This window comes from Panthera uncia, chromosome X, assembly GCF_023721935.1.
Source record: "Panthera uncia isolate 11264 chromosome X, Puncia_PCG_1.0, whole genome shotgun sequence".
NCBI lineage: Eukaryota > Metazoa > Chordata > Mammalia > Carnivora > Felidae > Panthera > Panthera uncia.
This window is the reverse complement of record NC_064817.1, coordinates 95041719-95062901: the sequence shown is the minus strand read 5'-3', so window position 1 is coordinate 95062901 and position 21183 is coordinate 95041719. Positions and strand designations below refer to the sequence as shown.

General features: G+C 38.4%; 1 pseudogene; it reads right to left on the bottom strand.

Annotated features, from left to right (window-relative positions):
• Positions 1-907: 907 nt before the first annotated feature.
• On the bottom strand, positions 908-3717 carry LOC125931381 (39S ribosomal protein L18, mitochondrial-like; annotated as a pseudogene).
• Between the last annotated feature and the right edge of the window lie 17466 nt (positions 3718-21183).

Sequence of the window (21183 nt, the reverse complement as noted above, 5' to 3'; positions counted from 1 at the left end):
ATCTCTGGGGATATAGACATGAACAGGACAGGTAAGACCCCTATTAATATTTAGTTTGCATTCTAGTGGCAGTGAACACAGAGGATGATCAACCAAATAAGCAAACAATGTGAATGATATGTGCTATGCAAAAAATAGATTCTGAGTTCCGACTACAAAAATGTGGGGCAAGTGACTTTCCTTCTGCACCTCAATCTCTGGTCTTTAAAAAAATGCTAACACCTCAGACCAGGACTACTGCACAGATTTGCTGTAAGGATCAAATGAAAGAATGGACTCAAAAGCTCATTGTGTAATGCAAATTGTTTACACAATCTTTACCAGAAAGGAAGGAGAAATCTTCTGACCACTTCACTGCTGGGAGCCAGCAAAGAAACTGAGCATGCCAGAGATTCTGTTGTTTCCAAAGACAAGATATAAAAGGGCATGCTCACTAACAACATATAAAAGGATACCAATCAATATAGACCACAATGTTCTCTGTGGGTAACTAGAAAGGAGTGTTAGAAGAAAATGAGTTGAGACTCAAGCTAAATCAGAGAAAATTCTCACTTCACATATTTGAGGGTTTTTGTTTTGTTTTGTTTTTGTTCATTATGTGTGTTTCTTCTTTAACTTAGAAACAACATTTAATTTGACCTTCAAAAGTTAATTACAACTGGCAACAGCTTTTCTCAGATACTTCTCTCAGGTTCAAGAGAGGGGAGGAATTTAGCCCTTGATGAAAAACACACACATACACACACAACACTCCAGGGGAGGGGAGGATAACCTTAAATAGTAATAACATTCCACAGCTACATGATTGGATAAAACTTCCAAGCTGGCTGTTCTTCCAGATGCTTGCTTCAGAAGGATGTAACAGCTCATAGCTTTATATTTACACACTTGAAACAAAGCTTCTGTTTCATTCATAGACTCTCTGAGGCTCCTACAACACCACACCACCTTCTGTCATGGCACTCGGTAGTCCTCTCATCCAGTCTGCAGCTGCCTCCCAAGCAGTGGGGTGGGAGACCATGAAGTTGATTCCTTTACTCTCATAAGCCACCACATTTTTGGTGCTGTCAAGGTACTTTTTTTTAATAGCCCATTCCAAGTGGATACTGAAACCCCAACCTGGCCATTGTGATGTTCAACAAGTATTCCCACATTATGCTGAGACTTAATAATTCACAACCGGTGCCAGAACTCACAGAGGGCCACATAGTCCACCCCCCCCAGGAAAAAGCACCAACCTTGCTTTTTCCTGGCTAGAGCTAAGAGCTCCAGATTGCAGGGGTTCTAGTCCAGAGGGTCTACATCAGGCTTTACCACTGGCTTGGCACTGGTTGAGAGTGCTGTGACCCCACGCCTGGGGTTCCTGCAAACAGAAACTCCCACAATCACGCTCACTGGCCACAGCCATATTAACTCAACAAATTTAGTTTTTGTTGCTGGAATTTACAGGACATGCAAAAGCTAAACTTGAGACAACATCAGTAAGTGGCCTCAAAGCCTCCAACTCAAATAAATTATTATGCAAACCCTAAAATTGAGTATTGTATACCACTGGCAGAAACAGAACTGAGCATAGGTAAAAGGACATGCAGGCAAGAGAGTCTAGGTGTATAAATGGAAGTTGGCATTATAGGCCCATGCTTTGTAAGTGAAGTTATAACCCACAGTTCAGAAGAGAGGGAGAGAGAACACCAAAAACAAACTCTTAGGCCTACTTTACCAGAACAGTACTGGTCAGCAGCTTAGCAATGTGCTAGAAGACAAGTTATTTAAGTCTTATTTATCTCACTTCCACAAGTAACTTCCTACAGCACGGGTTCCCAACTTTGGTTCCACATTACAATCACTTGGTATGTTTTAAAAGAAGCCGATGCCAACATCCCATTCTCAGAGACTTGAATTTAATTACTCTACAGCATCTCAAGGTGGTGTTATCATTATAGCACAGAGGGGATTCTAATGTATAGCCAGCTTGAGAACAAATGGGTCTACAATGGGTTTGAATGGCCACCATAGATATGAATAGCATTCCTCACTACCTGTGTTCCATCAGCCCTTCCAAGTACTAGTGGTGCTCAATAGATCACAAGTGAGAAGATGTAAAACCAGGAGCATTTCATGAACACCCATCAGAAGTCCCTCAACCTCTGTCCTCTGCTCCTCGGTGACCCACCCCACTGCACACAGTTTATAGCTCTCTCAAAACATGCATCCCACATGTCATTCACGACTAGGAGATAAATACAGTATTTCTCCACCCAGGAACAGGGAATGTGGCTTAGCTGTCCCTGTCTCTCACCACATGCCAAAAGAGATCCTATGTAATAAGTACTTTCAGAGTCGGTGTTCACTGAATAATTTCATCCCAGCTGGAGCCAAATAATACCTTGTGGATGAGAGGGTGGGGCAAGGGGGAAAGGGGAGAGGACAGGGAAAGAATACGAACAAAGAAAGTGGAAGAGAGAAGGGAAAATGAAGGCATAAAAATGGTTACCAAACAGAAGCAAAGTCACCACAAAGAATTTTCAGAGCTGGAAAAGCCCTTATAAATCACCTAATCTAGTTTCTAAAATAATGACTTTTAGGGCCACCTGAGTGGCTCAGTTGGTTAAGCATCCAACTCTTGATTTCAGTTCAGGTCATGATCTCACAGTTCATGATACTGACCCCAAGTCTGGCTCCTCCATGCTGACAGCACAGAGCTTGCTTGGGATTCTCTCTCTCCCTCTCTATCTGAGCCTTCCCTGCTCATACACGTGAGTGCTGGCTCTCTCTCTCTCTCTCTCTCTCTCTCCATCTCCCTCTTTCTCTCTCGATAAACACTGAAAAATTATAATGATCTTTAAGCTATATAGACCCTTTGAGTTACTTCTTAATACCAAGATTCCTTGGCCTCATCTGAACTTACAGACTCAAAAATAAACAAACAAACAAACTTACAGACTCAAAGGATAAAGAAATGAAGGATGACCAAAAATACGAACTTTTAACATACTCCTTTGCATAGTTCTTTTATGCCTTCAAATTTGAGAATCCCTAGTTTAAATTCACTCATTTTTCAAAAAGGAAAACATGACCATAGAGGAACAAAGGAATTTTCTGAAGGTCATAATGCTCATTAGTGGCAGAAACGGAACTTCAAAACACAGCTTTCCAACTCACAGTCTAGTGCTATTTCTACTATTCCATGCAGGTCCTGTCAGGGCTAAGAAGTATGAACACTAAGACCTATTCTTATTCCAGAAAAAGTCCCTATTCAGTGTCACATTTCCTCAAATATCCTATACCTGTTTGTCAAAATACACATCTAATTAAAAGCAAAAACAGCAGGACACGTGGGTGGCTCAGTCAGTTGAGCCTTGGAGTCTTGATTTCGACTCAGGTCATGATCTCACAGTATCTGAGTTCGTGCCCTACGCTGACAGTGCAGAGCCTGCTTGGGATTCTCTCCCTGTCTCTACCCTACTTGCACACTCTCAAAATAAACAGACATTAAAAAAAAATAAAACACAACAGCAACAAAAACCTCCATGCAAAGGCAGCCATGACGAATAATGTTGCTAAGTGTTGCCCTTCCCAGGACTATATACACAATAAACGAAATTCTCAAAAGCAGCCATAACCCAACCACCCAAGTCATGACTCACAATTGACAACAATGTAGGCATCAAATGAACCACAGTGGAGACGTTTGGGGAGCAGGAAGTTTTCTTTCATGGTTTCTTCTGTTATGCATAAAGTCACTACTGATTAGCAATAATTTTACAGATGCCAGTTTAAAGACATCAATTTTTCTGTCATTATTATCTCCTGGGGGATTCTATGGATCACATAACTAACATCTTCTTCAGAAGGATTGTGGACTGCTCTCTGGACAACTCAGAAGGAGTTTTTCCGTTGCCTTTCCTGAAGTGGCCATCTGCTACCGAGAAGGCATTTCTAACTAGATTTATGGCTCTGGAACGTGGGATTGATCCATACAGCTGATTACAATTTTATATTATGCAAGATTGGATGCCTTTAGGGCCCAGTTGGCCCAGGAATTTCTAATTGGCATCTGCTGAGAATGACACTCCATTACCTGCTGGAGCACACGTATATGAATAAACTTCATGCATTGACATAAACTGGGAATCAAGGACAAGCTATGGCATTTGGATACATTGAAAAACATGCACTACTTGAGATAATGTTCAGAGACCATACCAAAGAGTCAGAACTTCAGAAGCACATATCCACCTCTACTCAACTTGTGACCATTGCAGTGTAACATTCCAACAACCTAAAGAAACACAGTTTGGGGGTACCTGGGTAGCTCAGTTGGTTAAGCATATGACTCTTGATTTCAGCTCAGGTCAATGTCTCACAGTTTGTGAGATCAAGCCCCACAGTGGGCTCTGCACTGACAGCACAGACACTGCTTGGGATTCTCTCTCCATCTCTCTCTGCCCCTCCCCTGCTCACACTCTCTTATTCTCAAAATAAACAATTTTAAAAAAAGAAAAAAAACCCACAATTTTGTAACCATTCAAAAGACTAAAATCCATGAAATAAAATATATAAGTCGGGGCACCTGGATGGCTCAGTTGGTTAAGCATCCGACTCGACCTCGGCTCAGATCATGATCTCACAATTTGTGGGATCAAGCCCTGCGTCCGGGTCTGTGCTGATGGCATGGAGCCTGCTTGGGATCCTCTCTCCCTCACTCTCTGCCCCTCCCCTGTTCACATTCTCTCTCCCTCTCTCTCTCAAAATAAACATTTAAAAATATGTTACATAAATCAGCTATATAATTGTGAAACATAAATTCTACTTCTATATGTTCTTTATATAAACATCACAAAATTTTTGTTATGCTTCAAATTCGAAACAAAAAAAAAACTGAGTATCACATTATGGAAAAGCCTATTACCAAGACATAACATACACCCAAACTGTATTTTGGAGAGTACAACCTCTGTTCAAAGGTGTGTTGTCCTCTAGCTGGCAAAGTAGATTTATTAAGCACTTAAGTACATGAAGAAGTAAAAGTCTGGGCACTTAGCCAAGAGCTATTTATAAATTACTTTGGAAGACATAATGTATAGAATAAAATCATATGAAAGAAAGCACTCACCATAACAGATAGTGTGACATTTGGCAAGACTCAACTGTATATTTATTATTATGCTTCATGTATCTATGAGTCTGTTTCTGTTTTGTTCATTTGTTTTGATTTTCAGATTCCACATATTAAGTGAAATCATACCATACTTGTCCTTCTCTGACTTACTTCACTTAGCATAATACAGCCGAGGTTTATCTACATTGTCACAAATGGCCAGATTTCATTCTTTTTTGTAGCTGAGTAATATTCCATGGTGTATACATATATACCACCTCACACACACATACACACACAACATATCTTCTTCATTCATGCACCTATCGAATGATGCTAACATTACTTTCATCTATTGGCTATTATAAATTATCCTTCGACAAACATAGGGGTACATATATCACTTTGAATTAGTATTTGCGTTTTCTTGAGATAAATACCCAAAACTGAATTCAATGGATCATACATTCTCTTTTGAATTTTTTTAGGAACCTCCATACAGTTGCCCACGGTAGCTGCACAAATTTACATTCCTACTAGCAGTGTGTAAAGCTTACCTTTACTCCTCACATCTTCACCAACACTTGTTATTTCTTGTCTTTTTGATACTAGCCATTCTGACAGGTGTAAGGTGAGATCTCATTGTGATTTTGATTTGCATTATCCTGATGACTGGTGATGTTGAACATCATTCCATCTATCTGCTGTCCATCTGGTCTTCTTTAAAAAATATCTATTTAAGGCCTTTACCCACTTTCTAATTGAGTTGTTGGTTCTTTCAATATTAAGTTGTATATGTTTTTATATATTTTGGATACTAACCTTTTATCAGATATATCATTTGCAAATCACTTCTCCCATTGACTAGGCTGCCTTTGCATTTTCTTTATTTCCTTCACTGTGCAAAATCTTTTTAGTTTGATGTAATCCCATTTGCTTATATTAGCTTTTGTTGTCCTTGCCTATGGAAAATGGTCTAAGAAATTATTGCTAAGACCAATATAATAAGCTTACTGCTTATGTTCTCTTCCAGGTGTTTTATGGTCTCAGGTCATACATTCAAGACTGTAATCCACATAGAATTTATGGTATGGTTTCAGATCTTACACTCAAGACTTCAATCAATTTTCAGTTTTTTTAATGTTTATTTATTTTTGGGAGAGACAGAGACAGAGACAGAGAGTGCAAGTAGAGGAGGGGCAGAAAGATTGGGAGACACAAAATCCGAGGCAGGCTTCAGGTTCCGAGCTGTCAGCACAGAGCCTGACATGGGGCTCAAACCCACAAACTGTGAGATCATGACCCAAGCTAAAGTCCAACGCCCAACCAACTGAGCCACCCAGGTGCCCCTCAAGACTTTAATCTAAATTTTCAATTTATTTTTGTATATAAGATATTCTATTTTCATTCTTTTGCATGTAGCAGTATACTTTTCCCAACACTATTTACTGAAAAATCTCTTTTCCTCATTGTATATTCTTGCCTCTTTGTCACAGATTAATTGACCATATATGTGTGTGTGGATTTACTTCTAGGTATCTTATTCCACTCCATTCATTTATGTATCTGTTTTCTAGCCATCACCATACTTTTTTAATACAGCTTTGTAGTATAATTTGAAATCAAGGAAAATGATACCTCCAAACTTTGTTCTTCCTTCTCAAGATAGCTTTGGCTATTCAGGGTCTGTTGTGTGTCTCCACAAATCATAACTTCGTACCAACTTCATTGTAGTTCTATGAAAAATGCCATTGGTATTTTGATGGGAATTGCATTTAAACTATAGATTGCTCTGCATAGTATGAATGGACATTTTTACAACAAATATTAATTCTTCCAATCCACGAACACAACATATCTTTCCATTTATTTCTGTTGTCTCCAATATTTTTAATCAATCCTTTATAATTTTCAGAGTAAAAACCCTTCACCTCTTTCATTTAATTTATTCCTGGGTATTTTATTCCTTTTGATGTAATTGTAAATGGTACTATTTTCTTAATTTCTTTCTGACAGCTTATTATTAGTATATAGAAATGCAATTGATTTCTGTATGCTAATTTTGTATCCTGAGACTTTACTGTATTCATTTGTTCTAATAGTTTTTGGTGGAATCTTTATAGAGTCTTCTATATATAGCATTATGTCATCTGTCATTATTTTTTATTTAGATGCCTTTTATTTCTTTTTCATGCCTAATTACTGTGGAGAGGACTTCCAAAATATGTTGAATAAAAGTGAGTGGGCATCCTTGTTCCTGATCTTACAGGAAAAGCATTTGGTTTTCACCACTGAGTATTATGTTAGCTGTGGGCCACACTGGCTTTTAATGGTGCCTGAAATTTCCATCATTAGTAAAACATTAAGACAATGACTCTCATCCTTTTTGAGGGCAATGGACATAGTGAAATCTTTATGAGGAAAAGGCACAATATAATCTGTTGAAAAAAAATACATCTGGTAATGATTAAGAGCATGAGCTCTGGAATATGGCTGCCTGAGTTAATACCTGTGAATCTATGTTACTTCCTAGCTGTATGGATTCCATTCAATCTGTTCCAGGCAAGCTTCTACCCTCATCAATTCACAACACTGCCCTTGTCAGGTCAAGTATGATCCATATGTTGCTAAACCAATGGGAAATTGTCAGTCCCCACCTTATTGAATATCAGTAGTATTTACCATTATATCTCTCCAACTTGAAATATATTCTTTACCTGGATTTCAGAGCAACCCACTCTTGTGGTTTTCCTCATTCCTCACTGATTTCTCCTTCTTACTTTCTTGTTTGGCTCTCCTTCCTCTTCCCAATGTCTATATGCTTAAATGCCCCAGGACTCAGTTCTGAACTTTCTTCTCCTCTCTTTCTATATATACTCATCCTTGCTGACCTCCTGCAGTCTCCTCCCATTGAATCACTTATACCTCCTAAATTTATAATTCTACCCAGTGGACCTCCCCTGAACTCCATATGTGTATATGCAACCACTTCCATAATACCTCCCACTTCACTGCCTGATAGGCCTCTAAAACCTAACACATCCAAAACCAAACTGTGGCTCTTCCTTCTCAAATCTGTTCATCCCACCATCACTTCCATTTCAGGTGTTGGAAATTTCCAGCCGCTGAGGCCACAAACTTTGATGTCATGTTTGATTCCTATTTTCTTTCATATCCCAATCCCTTTAAGTAGCAAATCCCACTAGTCCATTTTAATAATCTCTCCAAAATTCAACCACTTCTCAAGACCTATACCACCACCACCCTGGTCTAAGCTACCATCATATCTTACAAGAATATTTATGCTAGCCTCAAACTGACCTACCAGCTTTTGTCATTGACCCCTCATAGTCAGTTCTCAACACAGCAGCCTGGGTTGCTATTAAAATGGACAGATTGGGGTACCTGGGTGGCTCAGTCGGTTAAGCGTCCAACTCTTGATCTCAGCTCAGGTCATGATCTCGGCCAGGTCATGATCTCATGGTTTGTGAGACAGAGTCCCACGTAGGGCTTTGCACTGACAGCATGGAGCCTGCTTAGGATTCTCTCTCTCCCTTTCCCTCTCTGTTCCTCCCCCGCTTGTGTGTGCTCTCTCTCTCCCTCTCTCAAAATAAATAAATAAACTTTAAAAAAACATAAAATGTATATCAGATCATATCCCTCATCAGCTCAAATCCCTCCTATGATTTTCTCATGCAGGCAAAAGCTAAAATCTTTACAATAGCCTACTAAGGTCCCTCTTACATCACTGCTATCTCTCTGACCTTATCTCCTACTACTCCCCATTTAACTCTCTCCATGCTAACTATAGTGACCCCCTTGCTCTTTCTTGAATAAACTAAGCAAAATTCTACCTGAGCTTCTTTGTGCTTTTTGTTCACTCTACCTGAAAAATTCTTACTGTACTTATCTATATAGTTCCTTCCCTTGACTACTGCAGGTTTGGCTCAAGTATAATTATCAATAAGACCTAGCCTACTCCAATTTAATACTGTAACCACACCCTCCATCCAAGGCTTTGATATACCTTCCCTCAACTATTTTCCTCCAACGTACAGTAAATTTGATTTTTCAGTTTATTGTCTAACTCCAGATGTATACCTTAAGCTAAATTAGGACATGAACTATCATCTGCTTTGTTCGATATCATATCCCCAGTACCTAAAATTGCTCCTAGAAGTTAGAAAGTGCACAGGACATATTTGGTGAATGAGACAATAGTCTTAGGTAAGTTATATAAACTCTCTATGTCATAGTTCACTCATCTGTAAAATGAGGAGATCACTGCTACCTACCTCATCAAATTGCAGTAAGGATTAAATGAATGAATACATGTAAGACACTGCAAAGTAACTAAACACAATAAGCACTCAATAGTTGAAGTCATTATTACTCTTATTCACTAAGAGGGTATGAGTAAGTATAAAAAAGGAGGAAGGAAAGACATGGACCAGGAACTTTGAAATCCAGACTGCTGGTGTCCAGTGACTGGAGTGGGGTAGGATGGGAAGGGAACACAGTGTAAGCAAGTCCTCATTGGAAACTTTATAAAATGTATGGTATTCATACAAAACAAGAACGTGTGATTGAGGATGTGGTACAATCTGCCTTAAGTTGGGCCTCAGTCTATCCACGGGCCCACTTTTCCTTTCGGCTACTAGCAGCAAAAAGTTCCTGATTAAGTAACCCTGGTTGTTCCTACGGCTTATATGATGCTGACACCCAGAAAACAAGAAAAGAGTTTGTTCTAGCTCTCTATAAACCAAAAAGGAAATGCAACAGGATAATTCACAAATAAAGATGGGGAAATTTTCCATAACGAAACAAGTCATAATTTTCAAATAGCAAAAAGTCACTAGAGGCCAGGAGTAGCAAAATTGTAAGAATTTAGAAACATGTGAGTGATAGCCTTTTTGAAGTATTCTGCCTTCCTTAAGGTCAGAGTTTAAATAAAGTCTCAAATTAAGCTTTGCAGATTTTGAGAGTGCTCGTTTAGAGTTTGGCTATTTTCTTCCTGCCTTATTATGCTGGGAAAGGGGCCATGGGCAGTTCTCTTTCAGCACCTGAAAACATTTCTATAAAAAATTCATCAACCATTAATTTGTTTCGATGACACATTTAGATTTTCAATTCCAAGGCTGCACCTGCTGCCATCGTGCGAAGAAAACACTTTCAGGTGATTTCACTCTGCCTGCTAAAGGGCACACATGACCTCAGCTAACCACTGAGACACTTCATCACAATTTTAAAAGGAGTAGAGTGTTTGGAAAGAATACACAATGGCGAACACATTTGGGTATCAGGAAAGTCCTCTCTGAGGGGAGAGGAAATGGGTCCCCAGGTAAGCAACCAAGAACCCTAGATGCTGAGGTTGAAGGAAAACTGGAATTGACAGTGGAGGAGGGAAATGATGAGTACCAGTTGCAGCCCTGAGATCATCTGCAGTTGTGGAAGCTGTATTTTTACCAATAACGTTCCCTTTCTAAGTTCCCTCCAGGAAGAGAGGGCTATAGATTCCTGAAAAAAAATGCAACCAAAACACATTTGAAGAATTGGAAATAAGACAACAAGGGGTAGACACTGTGATGCACTCCAATGAAATAGCAATCGTTCTCCTTGACAAAGCAGCTTTGCATACAGCTATTAGCCCCTTCAGAGATTATCTCAACTGTGGAGAGCCATCTTGTCCACAGTCAGGATCCTTCTTAGGGCATCCTACATGCAAAAACTGATGGATTAAGGGGTAATGGTAACCTGGCCATTCTGGCCCAACTCAGGAAAATTCTGAAGGACCTTTTTTAGCTCCAGATTTCCCTGTGCAGTTAACTGAGGCTACTGCTGAACTATAGCTCAAATTCTCCCTCTGTTCATTCCTACTTCCTTCCTTTCCCTTCCATGGGTGTTGATCCAAAGGGTACTCCTAAACAAGCAAACTATAGTATAAATGCCATATCAGAGTCTGCATCCAAGGGAACCAAGCCATGACAGCATAGGCAATACTATAAGAAATGCCCAGTGCATTTTACTTCATTAAACATTCATTCGGTTAATATTCATAGAAGACCTACTGTATACCAAGCACTTTTTAGGGATCAGGGATGCACTACTGAACAGATAGACAAAGTTCCTGGTTTCAAGGAACTAAATTGATTTGGAGGTGTGGGTAATTTAGATTGCATGGTCACAAATGGGTTCAATAAGAAAGTGACATAAGAGATGGCCTGAATACACACATGTACAGTTAAGAGCATTCTAGGCTGAGGGAAGCACGAGTGCAAAGGTCTTACTGTGCAAATGAACTGGGCATGTCCTTGAAACTGAACGAAGGTCACTGTAGCTGGATATGAGAGAAAAGTAGTAAAAGATGAAGGTGGAGAGGTGTCCAGGGGCCAAATTATGGTAAGGAGTTTCTGTTTCATTCTATGTATATTTGGAAATTATTAGAGTTTTTCAAGCAGGGCAGTGACATTATCAGATTTATATGCAGAAAATAGAACCCCAGCTACTGTGAAAAAAGATCAATTATAAAAAAGAATAAAAGTGAGAAAATCAACTGGAAGGCTATTGCAGAAGTCCAATGTTAGGGAGAATGGTGGCTTGGCCCGGGTGGCAAGAACAGAGGTGAAGAAAGGAACCTGGATTCCAGATATATTTTAGAGCTACAACCACCAAGCTCGCTGGATGAACTGGATATAAGGAATGAGGTAGAGATGGTTTAGAGAAGATTCTGGAGCTATGACTTCAGATGCTGAAGTATAGCTCATTTTTTTAACATCCACTTGGAACACATATTGAGCACCTTCTATGCATCAGACACTACGCTGAGTACAGAAGACGTCAAACTGATGAATCATGTGATCATGTGTGGCCCCCAAATTCAAAGAGTTCAGACACAAAATATAGGATACATCTATATGGTTAATAAAGTGATGACAGAATTTTGCAAAGATCAAAGAAATACAATCTTTTATTGTTTTTTACTTGCCTCATGCATACTCATCTTGTTTCTGTAACACACACGTGCACTTGCAACACAGCTAGGCAATTATTTGGTGCAAAAGAAATACGTGTTGACTGCTGGTTAATCTAGCTGCTCTCCCCAGGATATTTATGCATACCTCACTTTTTGAAGAAATGAAGTAATTAACTGTTTTATACTTTCCATGAAATGGTTTCAGAATCTCAGTCCCAAATTTATGTTCTAAAAGTGGGGGAAATGGATTGTTTTGCCTTAATTGACTCATGAGAGTCTATTCAGAAAAAAAAAAAAATGACACTAGTTCAAACACTATATTATTGACCATGGCAGAGACTAGTTCTTCCCCACTATTCTTTCTCTACCTCTTTCTTAGAAATGTAACCTTTACTTTGTAGACAGTAACATGGTCATCATGAAAAAAAGATTATTTTCCCTACGGCCGTGCTGTGAGGCTTGGCCTCTTGACTAAGTTCTGTCCAACAGGATGAAAATAGAAATGTGCTCCAATGATTTCCTCTTTCCAGCTGGCTACAACGTGTCCACGAATGATGTCTACAACTGGAACAACTCTTTTGGACTATGATGTAGAAGTGCTAAGAATTCAGATGCAAAATACAGAAAGAGACGATTTCCTGGTTGATCACAGGGCTGCCAGAATGCTTATCAAATCATGTAATTTACATAAGAAAAAATAAAAATTTTGTCACGTTGAAGCCAATATTATTTTGGGTTTTCTGCATCTTGCAGCAAATCCCAATCCCAATACAATGAACATGCACCAATTCAGTTAAAACAGATGAAATGGTTTGTGTGTTAAAATAGCTTGAGACTCTTGCACTGTTGGTGGGAATGCAAATTGGTGCAGCCGCTCTGGAAAGCAGTGTGGAGGTTCCTCAGAAAATTAAAAATAGACCTACCCTATGACCCAGCAATAGCACTGCTAGGAATTTATCCAAGGGATACAGGAGTACTGATGCATAGGGGCACCTGTACCCCAATGTTTATAGCGGCACTCTCAACAATAGCCAAATTATGGAAAGAGCCTAAATGTCCATCAACTGATGAATGGATAAAGAAATTGTGGTTTATATACACAATGGAATACTACGTGGCAATGAGAAAAAATGAAATATGGCCTTTTGTAGCAACATGGATGGAACTGGAGAGTGTGATGCTAAGTGAAATAAGCCATACAGAGAAAGACAGATACCATATGGTTTCACTCTTATGTGGATCCTGAGAAACATAACAGAAACCCATGGGGGAGGGGAAGGAAAAAAAAAAAAAAAGAGGTTAGAGTGGGAGAGAGCCAAAGCATAAGAGACTGTTGAAAACTGAGAACAAATTGAGGGTTGATGGGGGGTGGGAGGGAGGGCAGGGTGGGAGGGAGGGCAGGGTGGGTGATGGGTATTGAGGAGGGCACCTTTTGGGATGAGCACTGGGTGTTGTATGGAAACCAATTTGACAGTAAATTTCATATATTAAAAAATAAAATAAAATAAAATAAAAATAAAATAAAATAAAATAGCTTGAGACTGAGACTAGACAAATGTCTACAGAACAAAAAGTAATTTGAAAATGAATATTCCTTTTAATATTTCTATTACAATCAGAATAACCATGTTTTTTCCCCAGAAATCTTAAACATGCCAAAAGTTATCTCATCTGCTAATTCTTATTAAGGGAAAAAAGAAAATTCCTATTGCCTCCCCCAGAAAGCAGTGGAGTATATAGTTAAAAGAGTAAGTGATAGAAACAGGACCAGAAGGAGCTACACCAACCTTCTCCCCAGAGAAATAACCGTAACTGGTAAAAATTATAAAGGATAGCCATTTGATGCCTTTAGAAATTGTCCTAAGGCCATTCAGTAAAAAGACAAACATGTACTCAAGAAAATCTACTAAAACAGCAAGGGCCTGTGGCATTTGAGCCATGACCTACTCTCTCCCATCTGTCCCCCACACTCCACACAATGGAAACTCCATTCCTAGTAAGGGCAGCAAAGAACACAGAGCTCCCTCTCCCTGAGTTTACAATCTAGAGTTACAGTTTAACCGTTAGAATTCCATTCATCCACAACTCCATGTTACAGAAGGACTATTCTAGGTAAGGGCAGCTGAGAAGTCTGGGACCCCATTCCTCCATTCAGCCCACACCCATAGAATAGTAGCCCTACCCCAGACATAGCAGGAGATGGACACTTGGGCTTCAATTACCTTCAAACCCAGCTTGCTCATAGGGCCATGCCAGGTGAGGTAAGCTGGGATAACCAGAAGCTACCACTCTTGCCAAGTGCTGAACTCATAAATCTGGAGTATCACTTAAGGAGAAATAGGAAACTGTCCCACCCGCAGCTCCAGAACATTGGCACAGAACTTGTGATGCGGGTGTTGGTTAACAGAGGACTACATAACTCTTCCCAGGGGAGAGCTCTATTTGGAATAAACCACAGAGAATTTCAAGTCTAAGGGTGTTATCAAAGACATGGAATATTATTGCCCTAGGAAATTAAGAGGAGGTCAGTAGCTCCACAAGAGCAACAACCTGAACTATACACCAGATAGTTTAATGGAATGAACAGGGCAGAGAACTAAAAAGAGTCCTACTGGGGTCAGAACATGCTTCAAAAATGCCTCCAACATTATCTCCACAAATGGGTCCCCATTTAACTGGATCAGATGCAGCAATACATGCTGTAATCTATCCACATGCATATTTATCAAAAACAATACTGCAGGCAGCTGACATTAGTGGAGGGTAACAGCTGAATGTGAAACCAACAAAGGAAGGCAGTTTATCATAGATCAAAGAACACAACACACCAAAACATAGGATGCAGAGAAAGCACTACTAAGAGGAAAATTTACAGCTGTAAATGCTTACGTTAAAAAAGAAGTAAATCCCGAGGCACCTGGTGGCTCAGTGGGTTAAGCATCTGACTCTTGATTTCAGGTCATGATCTCACAGTTGCTGGGATCAACCCCCCCACATCAGGCTCTACGCTGGCAGTGCGGAGCTGCTTGGGATTCTGTCTCCCTCTTTCTCTGCCCCTCCCCTACTCATTCATTTTCTCTCTCTCTCTCTCTCTGTCTCTCTGTCTCTCTCTCTCAAAATAAATAAACTTTAAAAAAATGGAGTAAACCCCAAATCAATACCCTAAGTTTAACACCTTAAGGAACTAGAAAAAATAAAACACACAAAACCCAAATATAGAAAAAAATAATAATAAAGATTAGAAAAGAAATAAACAAAATGGAGAATAGAAAACCAATAGAAAAAAATTGATGGAATCTTTTCTTTGAAAAGGCAAACAAAATTGACAAACTTTTAGCTAGACTTAGAAAGAGAAAGCAGAAACACAAATAACTAAAACCAAAATGAAAAGAGAGACATTACTACTTATTTTACAAAGATAAAAGGGATTATAAGAGAATACTATGAACAATGTACACCATCAAATTACATAACCTAGAAAACAGGGACAAATTCCCTCAAACATACAAATGACCTAAACTGACTCAAGAAGAAATATGAAATCTCAACAAACCTATAATAAAGAGATTGAGTCAATAATCAAAAAGCTTCCAAGAAAGAAAAGTAGTAGACTTGAAGGATTCATAGGTGAATTCTACCAAACATTTAAATAAGAATTAACACCAATCTTTCCCAAAACTTCTCAACTCTTTCAAAAACTGAAGGGAATACTTCAAAATGCATTCTATGAAGTCAGCATGATTGTGATACCAAAGACACATAAAAACATTGCAAGAAAAAAGAATCACAAACTGATATACCATACAAACATAGATTCAAACATCCCCAATAATAGATAAGTATATTGAATCCAATAGGATTATTCACTATGACCAAGCGAGATTCATCCCAGGAATGCAAGATTGGTTCAACATAGAGGCACCCAGGTGACTCAGTTGGTTAAGCATCAGACTCTTGATTTTGGCTCAGGTCATAATCTCAAAGTTCATGAGTTTGAACCCCTCATCATGTTCAGAGCCTGTTTGGGATTCTCTCTCTTTTTCTCTCTGCCCCTTCTCCATTCATGCTTTCTATCTCAAAATAAATAAATTAAAATTTTAAAAACAGCAGTTCAACATAAAGCAAAAAAATGAAACATTGTAAAATATCACAGTAATGGAATAAAGGAAAACAAACACATGATCATTTCAATGCAGAAAAGGGACTTAACAAAATCCAATACCATTTCATGTTAAAAACCCTCAGATAACTAGGAAGAGAGGAAAAATTCCTCACCAGAATATAGAGTATTTATGAAAAACTCACAGCTAACATCATACTTAATGGTGAAAAACTGCAAGCTTTCTCCCTCCCTAAGATTGGCAGCAAAACAAGGATGTCGGCTTTTACCAATGTTTCTCAACAATGTACTGGAACTTTTAGCCAAAGCTATGACATAAGAAAAAGATATAAAAGGCATCCAAATTTAAAAGAAAGAGGTAATATCTCCATGTATAGATGACATGATCTTATCTATAGAAAACCCAAAAGAATCCATGAAAGCTATTGGAGCTAATAAAAGGAATTCAGCATGGTTACAGGGCACAATATCAACAGGCAAAAATCAGTTGTGTTTCTATGCTATATTGATCCTTGAACAACATGGGTTTGAAAGTGCGGGTCCACTTACACATGCACTTTTTCAATAAATACTAGTACCATAAATGTATTTTCTATTCTTTATAATTTTCTTAATAACATTTTCTTCCTTCTAATTTATTTTAAGAATATGGTATATCACATGTATGACATACAAAACATGTGTTAACGTTTTATGTTACTGGCAAGGTTTCCAGTCAGCAGTAGGCAGTTAGTAAAGTTTTGGGGGAGGTTAAAAGTTATACGTGGAGGTCAGTACCCCCAAAACCCCATGTTGTCCAAGTCAAATGTACACCAACAATGAGCAATTCAAAAGAGAAATTAGGAAAACATGTCCATTTACAATAACATCTAAGAGAAATAAACACTCAGGGATAAATGTCACCAAAGATTTGGAAGTCTTGTATACTGAAAACTACAAAAGATTAGTGAAAGAAATTAAAGACTTAAATAAATGGAAAAGCATCCCCTGTTCATGGATAGGAAGTCTTATCATTGTTAAATAAGTAAAAAATTATGATAAGGACAAAAAGACCAATAGAATAGAATAAGAAAGCCAGAAATAATCTCACATATATGGTTAATTCCTTGTAAAAAGGGATGCTAGACTATTCAATGGGGAGAGAACAGTCTTTTCAAAAGATATTGCAAAATAATGAAATAGGAGCTTATACCATAAAGAAAAATAAACTCAAAATGGATCAAAGACCTGAGCTGAAGAACTTAAAGTATAAAACTCCTGGAAGAAAACATTGAAAATGGGCACCTGGAAGGCTCAGTCAGTTAAGCATCTAACTTGGTCTCAGGTCATGATCTCACAGGTCACAAGTTCAAGCCCCGCATTGGGCTCTGTGCTGACAGCTCAAAGCCTGGAGCCTGCCTCATATTCTATGTCTGTCTGTCTGTCTGTCTCTCTCTCTCTCTCTGCCCCTCCCCCACTCATGCTCGCTCTCCCTCTCTCTTCATCAAAAATAAATAAAAACATTAAAAAAATAAAAAGAAAACATTGAAAAAAATATTCCTGAAATTGGATTTGTCAATAACTTCAAGGATATAGCATGAAAAGTACAAGCAACTAATGAAAAAAATAGATAAATTGGACTTCATCAAAATTAAAACCTCTGTCCATAAAAGAACACTATTAATAGAAAGAAAATTCAAACTACTTAATGTGAGAAAATATTTGTAAATTGAATATTTAATAATGAATTAATGTCCAGAATATAAATAACTCCTAAAATTCAACAACAAAAAAACCTGATTCAAAAATGGGCAAAGGATTTGAATAGACATTTCTCCACAAACAAAAATATACAAATGGTCAATAAGCACATGAAAAGATACTCAACATCATTACTCACCAGGAAAATGAAAATTAAAACCAAAAGACACCATGTTAACCCTCCTAGGATGGCTATAATTTTAAAAAATGGAACAAGTTTTGGACAGAATGTATACAAATTGCAACCCTCATAGTATTGCTGAAGGGAAGGTTTAACGGTGCAGCCACTGGGAAACACATTTCATCAGATTCTCAAATGGTTACACATAGAACTATCAATATGACCCAACAATTCTACTCTGAGGTATATATCCAAAAGAATTTTAAAAAATTTTAACGTTTATTTATCCTTAAGAGACAGAGAGAGACAGAACATGAGTCGGGGAGGGGCAGAGAGAGAGGGAGACACAGAATTGCAAGCAGGCTCCCGGCTTTGAGCTGTCAGCCAGAGCCAGACATGGGGCTCAAACTCAGAAACTGCGAGATGATAACCTGAGCCAAAGTCCAACACTCAACTGACTGAGCTACTCTTATCTGATCATTCTCTCTCTTAATTTGGTAACTGACTGAGCCACCCACGCGCCCTCCAAAAGAATTTAAAGCCAGGACCTGAACAGATATTTGCATACCAATGTTCACTGAACCATTATTCACAATAGCCAAAATGTGGAGACAATCCATGTTGTCTCCTATATAACTTTTGTCTCTCCAAAACTTAACTGCTAATAGCCTACAGTAGACTGGAAGCCTTACCAAACAGAAATAGCCAATTAACACATATTTTGTATTTAATATATATATCATGTTGTATTCTTACAATAAAGTATGCTAGAGAAAAGAAAATATTATTAAGAAAATCATAAGGCAAAAAAATACATTTATATAGTACTGCACTGTATTTATCAAAAGAAGTCCACATATAAGTGGACCCACACAGTTCAAAACTTGCTTTTCAAGGGTCTACTATATTGTAAAGGAATATAATTTCTTATCTAAGAAATAATGCATTCATAATTACAAGGGTGAGCAAATGAATGCTGTCTCAGCATGGATCCTTCTTTGAAATACTATATAGCAGTGATCAGTAAAGTTTTTCTATAGTTAGAGAGTACTATAAATATTAAGCATTTCAGGTCATACTGTGTCTACTGAAACTACCTGACTATGCTGCTACATGAAAATAGCCATAGATAATACATTTTTTTAAATTTTTTTAACGTTTATTTTATTTTTGAGACAGAGAGAGACAGAGCATGAGCGGGGGAGGGGCAGAGAGAGAGGGAGACACAGAATCGGAAGCAGGCTCCAGGCTCTGAGCCATCAGCCCAGAGCCCGACGCGGGGCTAGAACTCACGGACTCACAGACCGTGAGATCGTGACCTGAGCTGAAGTCGGACGCTTAACCGACTGAGCCACCCAGGCGCCCCAATACATTTTTAAAAAATGATGTGACTGGTCCAATAAAACTTTATTCACAAAAACAGGTGGTGGCCATATTTGCCTCACAAACTATAGTTTGTAGACTCGGTGCTAGACACGTGGCTTGAATAAACTACTAATACATTTCAATAGACATACGTGTGTTCTTAAGGAACTGCTTTGTAGAATACTGATCCTCTATTTCCCTTAAACAGTTCACTTTGAGGAGGAAATTTACTGGTTGATTTTTCCTCGGCAAACACATTAGCTAATGCTGATGCTTTACCAGATGTTCCCAAAGGACCAAAACACAATTCTGAAACATACATCTAGATCCCTTTGTGACATTTTGCCAGGTTATGCCTATCTAGGAAAATAATATTCACTTACCTCTTCCATGGTGGAAATTAATGGAAATTAATATCGACAAATTGCTTGAAAGTTACGAGTATTATTATACGGTTCTGCATCCAGGACCCCTTTATTAATTATGCATTTTTCTCAGTGTAAAACACCGTAAATTTAATTTTAGTTTTTATCTTTTATTTTCTCAATACATACATATATGATATGGCTATGAAAACCAAAATGAAAACCTGAATGCCCCTACAATTATAGACAGTTGATTACGGATTTGGTCTTGGCCCACAATTACCAAAGATCGCCACCAAACTGCATGGCTCCAGCAAAGAAAGGGCAACTGCCTACAGTTTGTTACTACAAGATTCTCCTTGAGATTTTCCCTCTAAACTATGTCCTAAACATCTCCTCATCCAACACATTCTTCTCAGGCACTCTGCACTATTTTTTTCCCATAAAATGCTTCACGGGCCTGACCTAACTGAATTACATTCAGAATCCCCATGGTATTTATCAGAAATTCAGCACACCAAAAGTTATTTCACCTGCCATTTCTCATTAAGAAGAAAACAGACAAGCTGTACTGTTCCCATTGCTGAGGAAAGGCCAGCCTCTTCCGGAAACTAGTTCTTCTTCCCTCTACAACCCCCTTAGCTGGAGTCTGAAATAAAGTTAAAATCCCATTACAATAAAGTGAGGACCCCCGCCCCCTGGTTTGTGTGTGTTGATCTGCTACATCTTATGTTGTTCAATAGGCAAAAATTCAAACAACTCAATATGGCGGGGGGGGGGGTGGTGCGTATTGGCTTTACTTTGGAAAGGATGAATCACAGGATTTTTATAACAGCTTCACAAGCACCAGGTTACAATAATTCAATTGGCCAAACTGGCATTCACTAGTTAACTAGTGAATTCTTGAGAACATTTTTACTATGTCCATCAAAATGCATCTAGAATCGAGATACATCATACATTGTACAAAAAAGTAAGAGATTGGCTAAGGATTAGGAAGATTCTGAGTATACTCATGGTATTTCCTGAATCAGGTCTTAACTTCTTAATGAAATCATTTTAATTTAATGTTTAAAGCATCCCTGAAATGGTGTTTTGCTTTAAGTATTCATTGAACCTTTGTAAAGAGGAACTTGCAAGACTCCAGAAGTACTGTCATACATGCGCAGGGGTTAGCTCTTGTCAAGTGACAAAACACAGTGATTTCTTTTTCAATATTAAAATGGGTAAGTGTATCCTGTTCCTATTAGACTATAATACCCCAGCAATAATAACCTGGACTCCTGCATCATTTAGAAAGCAACCAAACCTCTATGAACAGTCCTTATGAAGGATAAAATCAAGGACTTGATTGTGGAGTGACAGTCAAACAGGTAGCAGTAATTCCACTACTTAGAT